The sequence below is a fragment of the Bidens hawaiensis genome, unplaced genomic scaffold, assembly GCF_021521415.1.
Source record: "Bidens hawaiensis isolate Kalapana, Puna unplaced genomic scaffold, B.hawaiensis_p1.1 tig00038204_1, whole genome shotgun sequence".
Taxonomy (NCBI): Eukaryota; Viridiplantae; Streptophyta; class Magnoliopsida; order Asterales; family Asteraceae; genus Bidens; species Bidens hawaiensis.
The window spans coordinates 167,701-174,150 of NW_027496713.1; positions in this window are offsets into that span (position 1 = coordinate 167,701).

The window sequence follows — 6,450 nt, forward strand, 5'->3', positions numbered from 1 at the left end:
TTCAAGTCTACAACAGCGGGTTGTCAATTCTTAGGAAACCGGCTTATTTTCTGGCAGTGTAAGAAGCAGACAACGGTCTCAACTTCAACAGCTGAAGCGGAGTATGTGGCGGCCTCGAGTTGCTATACACAGAATCTCTGGATCCAGCAGCATCTGCGGGATTATGGTTTGAAGTTTCTTACTACTCCTATTTACATTGAGAATTCCGTTATCACCAAAAATCCGGTTCAACATTCGAAAACCAAACACATTGAAATCCGTTATCACTTTATACGTGATTGCTTTGAAAAGAAACTAGTTAATATTGAAAAAATACATATGGATTTTCAAAAGGCTGACCTTTTGTAATGCCCGTTAATTCCGGTTTCAAGAATTAAAGCTTGTAGAGTATGTATAATTCTCGGGATTTATCCAACGTTTCTCGGAAACCTTTACGTCATCCCGGTACGTTAAAGAACCTAACTTTTCCTTCCATTTTGCCTTACACGTCAATTTGGAGGGACTTGGATGTAACTATTTTATTTATATCATAAAACAATTAACCTAACCCTAGCCCTCCCCCCAGCTGCGATCGGCCGAAGACCAGCCCCTCCCCCTTTCCTTGCTTCGACTTTTTGATCAATTCCAAGCCCCTAGAAGTAGTTCAAGGTATGTACTACAATCCCTAACACTCTTTTCGTTCACCCCTAATCATTTTGATGCTCAATTTTGCCGTACTTTTCGTTGGACAGATTTTGGCCAAAGTGAAATTGACCCACTTTCCATGGATAAAAATTAGAGTTTCTGGTCTAGAAAGATTCCTAGGTATGGCATTTACCTCATATTAAAATTTCGTCGCCATTGGAGGTGTTTAGGTCGGTCAATCGATTTTAGTTCGAAAACTAGGGTTTATCGGGTGTAGAATTGTCAATTGTTGAGTTTGATGCGTTAATTGATTGAATGACCAACCGAATCAGTTTGCATTGCCCTAGGGGAGTCTAAGGGCTTTGGGAAAATTAATTTTTTGATACCCGGGGCTGTTTTGGTTGGTGATTGGTCATTCGAGTCGGCGGTGCGCGAAATTTCGTTTAAATGTTAAATTGAAAGTTGTAAAAAGGAACCGTCAACCCTATCAACTCGGGTGACATAATTATGATGTAAGAAAAGGTTAAGATGGGAATTTGGTCCATTTGGGGCTGATTTGTTTGACAATTGGTTTTAAGATTTATTACGCGCGTATTCGACTCGATTTGATTACCGGCAGGTGAGTTGTGCATCATGGTTAGCCCCGACCATAATCGTAGGGTGGATTTGGTTAATTTAAAGGTTTTAGGGGCTGAGGTAAAGTAATTGGGTATGGGTTGGGCCTCGGGCCAAAGTGTTGGGCTTGAACGGCCCATTTTGCAAGTGTGTTCTTACGGTCCAGTTTAGTGATGCGTTGCGTGCAATTTACTGGCCTTGCTTGTGAGTGAGTATTTAGGGAGTCCTTAGCTTGTTGCTGGTGTTTGGTTGACCTCAGGTGAGTTCATGATGCCCCTTTTCACTCTTTTTAAAGTTTTGGGCTAGCATGCACACCTAAGCGATTTTGCTTGATGAAATGTTTTCAACTATTTTGCATAGGCTTTCTAGTATTGGTAGCCCTTGGAATGTTATAGAATGTGTGTATGTATATATATATTATAGAATGGCCAATATTTGGCAAATGTTGTAGTTGTCTCGACTACTGAATGTTGCGTATGCCTACTTTGTGTTTGCATGCGTTGAATGTTACGTGTTTGGGTTGTACGTTTGCTCGACCATGAAAGTTATTATTGAATGTTATATATATTATATATTTATATATATAGGAATGCACGTATAGAGATGTTCATACGTAAGGATGATTATTTATTAAATGTGATGACCTAACTGACGTAATTCCGTTTACAGTTTTAAAACCGTTGGAATGATTATTAAGACTTTTGTTATTTATTTGAAACTTGAACTCACTCAGCTTAAGTTGACTTTGTGTGCATGTTAGTGTGAGTTTCAGGTTAAGAAGAGGATGCCTTATCACTTGGACGTGCATGAAGCTACTTGGACGGTGAAGGGCATACGGGATTTGAAGACTTTATTATTAAACATTTCCTTTTAAAAAATTTTATTAAAGATAATTTAGTTGGTTTTGGGCAAAATTCCCTGGTTTTGGGAACTTATTATATTATTTACGTTTTCCGCCGAACTATACTCTGTGATGCTTATTTTAATGAAAAGAATTGTTTTTAAGTTTAATTATTTTTATGAGTGTTTTAAATGATTACCAACTGTGGGGTTCCCGGGGTTCGGGGCCTTACACCTTTATACCAAGGCATTTGATAAAACACGTTTTCAATACTTGCTGGGTATAAACAGTTTAAAAAGATTAATAGATATTCAACAACTCGGTTGAATCACTTTATTTTCATTTTTTTTCTTATTTTATTTGTCGTTTTTAGGGGGAGAAAAATATAAAAATCCAAAAAGATTGTGATTTTCAGTTTGTACAGAAAAATTAACAACTCCAAAAACATTCAAATATTAAAAAATTCAAAAACATGGAAAAATTCTCCTCAAAATGAGTTTTCAGCCAAAAAGGAAAAATGATAGTACATTGGTCATTTGCTCCTAAGTCCAGTAAAAAGTAAGTAATAAAAGACTATTTGCTTAATTGCATTGATGTATTGGTAGGTCTTTTGACAAACAAGTAAGGACTAGTAAGTGATATAAACATAAATTGCTAAATTCTTAGGGAGTTAGTTCTATAAAAGGTCTTGATAATGATGGCAGAAATGTAATAATCCGGTCATACTCAAGCCTTCTAATTAATTTGAAAACAATATGAAGAAAAAGAGTCTAGTTGGTGGTTAACGCTTCAACGATGTATGGTCTTATGGCCTTAAATCCTAAATTGATAGGATGCTTTAAGGTTCCTGACTCCATTAGGTCTTTATGCGGTTTTACATATGGTATTCATTTCGATGAATATTAAAAATGATTGTAAAAGCAAACCCGCAGTGTAACTGCTTAAGTCTCTAAACTTGATCGCAAAATGTACTTCGTGTACAAAATGAATTACAGACTTGATCAAACCACGCTGTAAGTCATATATTGTTCCCTTGCTCGCGTCTTATTACCATTAAGAAACGGACCACAAGGGACACAATGTCTGTAAACCGACAGATGAAATCGTGCATACTCATCCATGGGAACGGACCTTCGGGTATTACTTGATAACGGGGGTATATCTTGTAGTGGGGATTACAGACTATGATTGCTTAAAGATAATCATTTTATAATCAAATTAGTTCTAAGGTTTAAGTCAAGTTGGGGTGATTTGGAGAAAATCAAATTACGCTTGAATCAAGATTTGAGCTAATTCTTTCTGATATTTGTGCTTAACCAAAATAATTAATAAATATCACCGAATGTTTTGAAAAATTTGTTCAAGGATATAAGTGGACAAACAATACCAATAATCGAGTTAACACCAGTCATAATAAAAGCTGAAAATAAAACTGTGATGGACGGAAATTTTAATCAATATGATTCCCCGCTCAAACTCACAAAAATATTTACTGCTTTGGTAGATGTTAGTTTGTTCATGTTTTACTTTTATTGCATTTTATTTTGGTTTAGAATATTTCAAAAATCCAAAAACATTTTTTTTTCTGCTTTATTTTCGATTTACCGAGCTAGCGAATAATTCAAAACAAAAAGAAAATGTTAATTACCCCAAATTTTAAGTTAATCGAGCTTAACGTATTCACAACTGGTATCAGTTGATTTTTAATGTAAAAATCTGTTTATTTTAAAGATTATCGATCTTTGGTTGATCGGGTATCTTAATGTATACCATTTAAAACCTAATTGGTTTTAATTGATTATTTAATTCTTTGTTGAAATCCTAATTGGTTTTAATGATTATTTAAATCCTTAATGAGATTTTGTCTCATTCGCTAAGGATATTTGGTGATTCGTTAACCTTGGTTTAACGAATGTCAAGCCTTTCGTTATTTAAACATAACCAATGAGTATCTCATTCGTTATAATGACATTCGCTTCTGTTGTGCATAACGAATGGAAGACATTCGTTTAAACAGTTAACGAATGGAATGATTTGATAATGTATTATTTGTTAAGATTTTAACGAATGACAAGGTGATTCATTATAAAGTTGACGAATATGACGTCATTCGTTTACTTGTTAACGAATGAAAGTCTTATTTGTTTAAAATCTTGAACGAATCAGTTGTTAATTTAACGAAAAGGATCAGATTCGTTATAAAGATAACGAATGAGGTTCTTTTAAGTTAACCAATGAGGCCATTCGTTAGTTCAAATTTGAACGAATGACCTCGGTATGCGTGAAATTATTGGGGTTTATAATCCCAATTCCAAACGAATGACCCTTCATTCGACTGTTCCTATTTCATTTCCTACCTAAACGAACTCTTGCAAAATTTTTCCAGAATCTTTTGCCTGCTTATTTGATCAATTGATTAATATCTTCGTGTTCTACAGGTACTGACAATCTCAGTGATATGATATTCATGGAATTTCATCGGTGTTTTAGGGGTTAACTGATTAATTTGATAATTGAATATTAATCGAAAAATTAACAACTCACAAAACTCATAATTGGATCAAAATTAGTTCCGATGATCATTGCTTAATGTATTAAATCGATTTCCAATTTTAGTCTTTAAGTTTAATTGTGAAAATTGATGGGAAATCAAAGGTATCAAAGGTTTCTTTGATGATATTCATCGTCTTTGACTGTAATTAGTCAAAATTAATGGTAAATTTGATTTGTGTTAGTCAAATGGATAATTAACTCAGATTTGTTATACATTTAACGAATGACAGATCAGATTTGTTGGTAGTTAACGAATGACTATCTGATTCGCTAAGTTAGTGAATAGATGGTCAAACTGATAACAAATAAGTGTAACGAATCAGAGTTGATTCGTTAAAGTAATAAGCATTGTTTCGTTATTATAACGAATGTCTTAACATATAAGTATGATTCGTTATAAGTAATGAATGTAATCTATTAAATGTATAACGAATGTCTCATTCGTATAATATATTATAACGAATGAGATGCTCATTCGTTAATCAGTATAATGTTTGTGAACAGTTTACTGATTTTTATCTTGTGTTTAAAGAGAAATGGCTGACGAGATTATTCAAAACCCTGTTCCCTAGCAAAATCCAGAGGCTAATCCTGAACAACAGCTTCAAGCTCAAGATCAAGCTGAACTTGAGCAAGCTCCAGTTCTATTGTCGTGGAACAAAAGCCATAACATCTGTGCCTTCCTAGAGACTAAATTTGAAGACTCACCCATCTTCGGGGGCATGATTAGTTTCTTGATACGCTCTAGGATAACAAGGCCATCTCAACACATACTTTGGTTTACCAAAGCATTATATGAGCCTTTTGGGATACCGCTAGATTTAATGAGGCCGAGAATTAGATAGAAGCGGTTATTCAGAATAAACGTGTTGTGATAGATGTGGGGGTAATTAGAGATGTGTTGGGTTTTCGTGATACAGTGGACGATATATGCGAGTTTGATAAGGGTTTAATTCATGGGTTGTTCGGGCGGGTTAGATACAATGGTGATTTGGGCAAGTCGATGTACAACAAAGCAAACTTGTGTGAGCAATACAAGTATTTGCCTCATGTGTTGATACATTGTCTCGGTGGACGTAAAGGAGGTTTTGATGAGTGACGAGTTATGTTAAAATCTGCCTTTGTTGCCTTAGTGTTAAACAAACTGTTCAATTTCTCTGAATTGGTTTATTATCACTTGAAGGAGAATCTCACAAGCCGACACAAGTTCCTGATGTACCCGAGATTCTTGCAGATGATGATTAATGATCTCCAGCCCACTTTGGTTAAAGATCAAGACGATTTATTGAAGTTAGATCACATGAATGTGGAGACTAGGAGACGATTAAGATCTTATCATGGTCAAAGTGTTCAAGCTCGCCCGAGGTACAAGAGGTTGATTGGCCATCTTGACAGTATCGACTATCAAGAGCCATCTGATGTCATTGGCTCATGATGATTCAGATTCTAAGCGTGAGGGTGGTGACGGTGGTAATGGTGGTGATGGTGGTCCAAGACAACAAGCTGAGTTAATGTATAACCAAAAGCGTAAGCGTAAAGGTAAAGAACCTATGGTGGATAAGGGGGAGAAACCGAAAAAGCAAAGGGTGAGATGTGGTTCGGGTATCGAGATACCGAGTCAACCGTTTGAAAGATCGTCTCCACCCATATATATTTCAGCTCTTATTCCTACTTCTCCAATGCCTCAGAGTATTCCAAGATCTCCTGATCCTGTTATGACTCAATCTCCGACTCCTGTTCAGATGCCAGTGTCTCCGGTACCTCTGTCTATGACATTGATGACTACTTCTAGATCGGATCCAGTATTTGGTGATGTG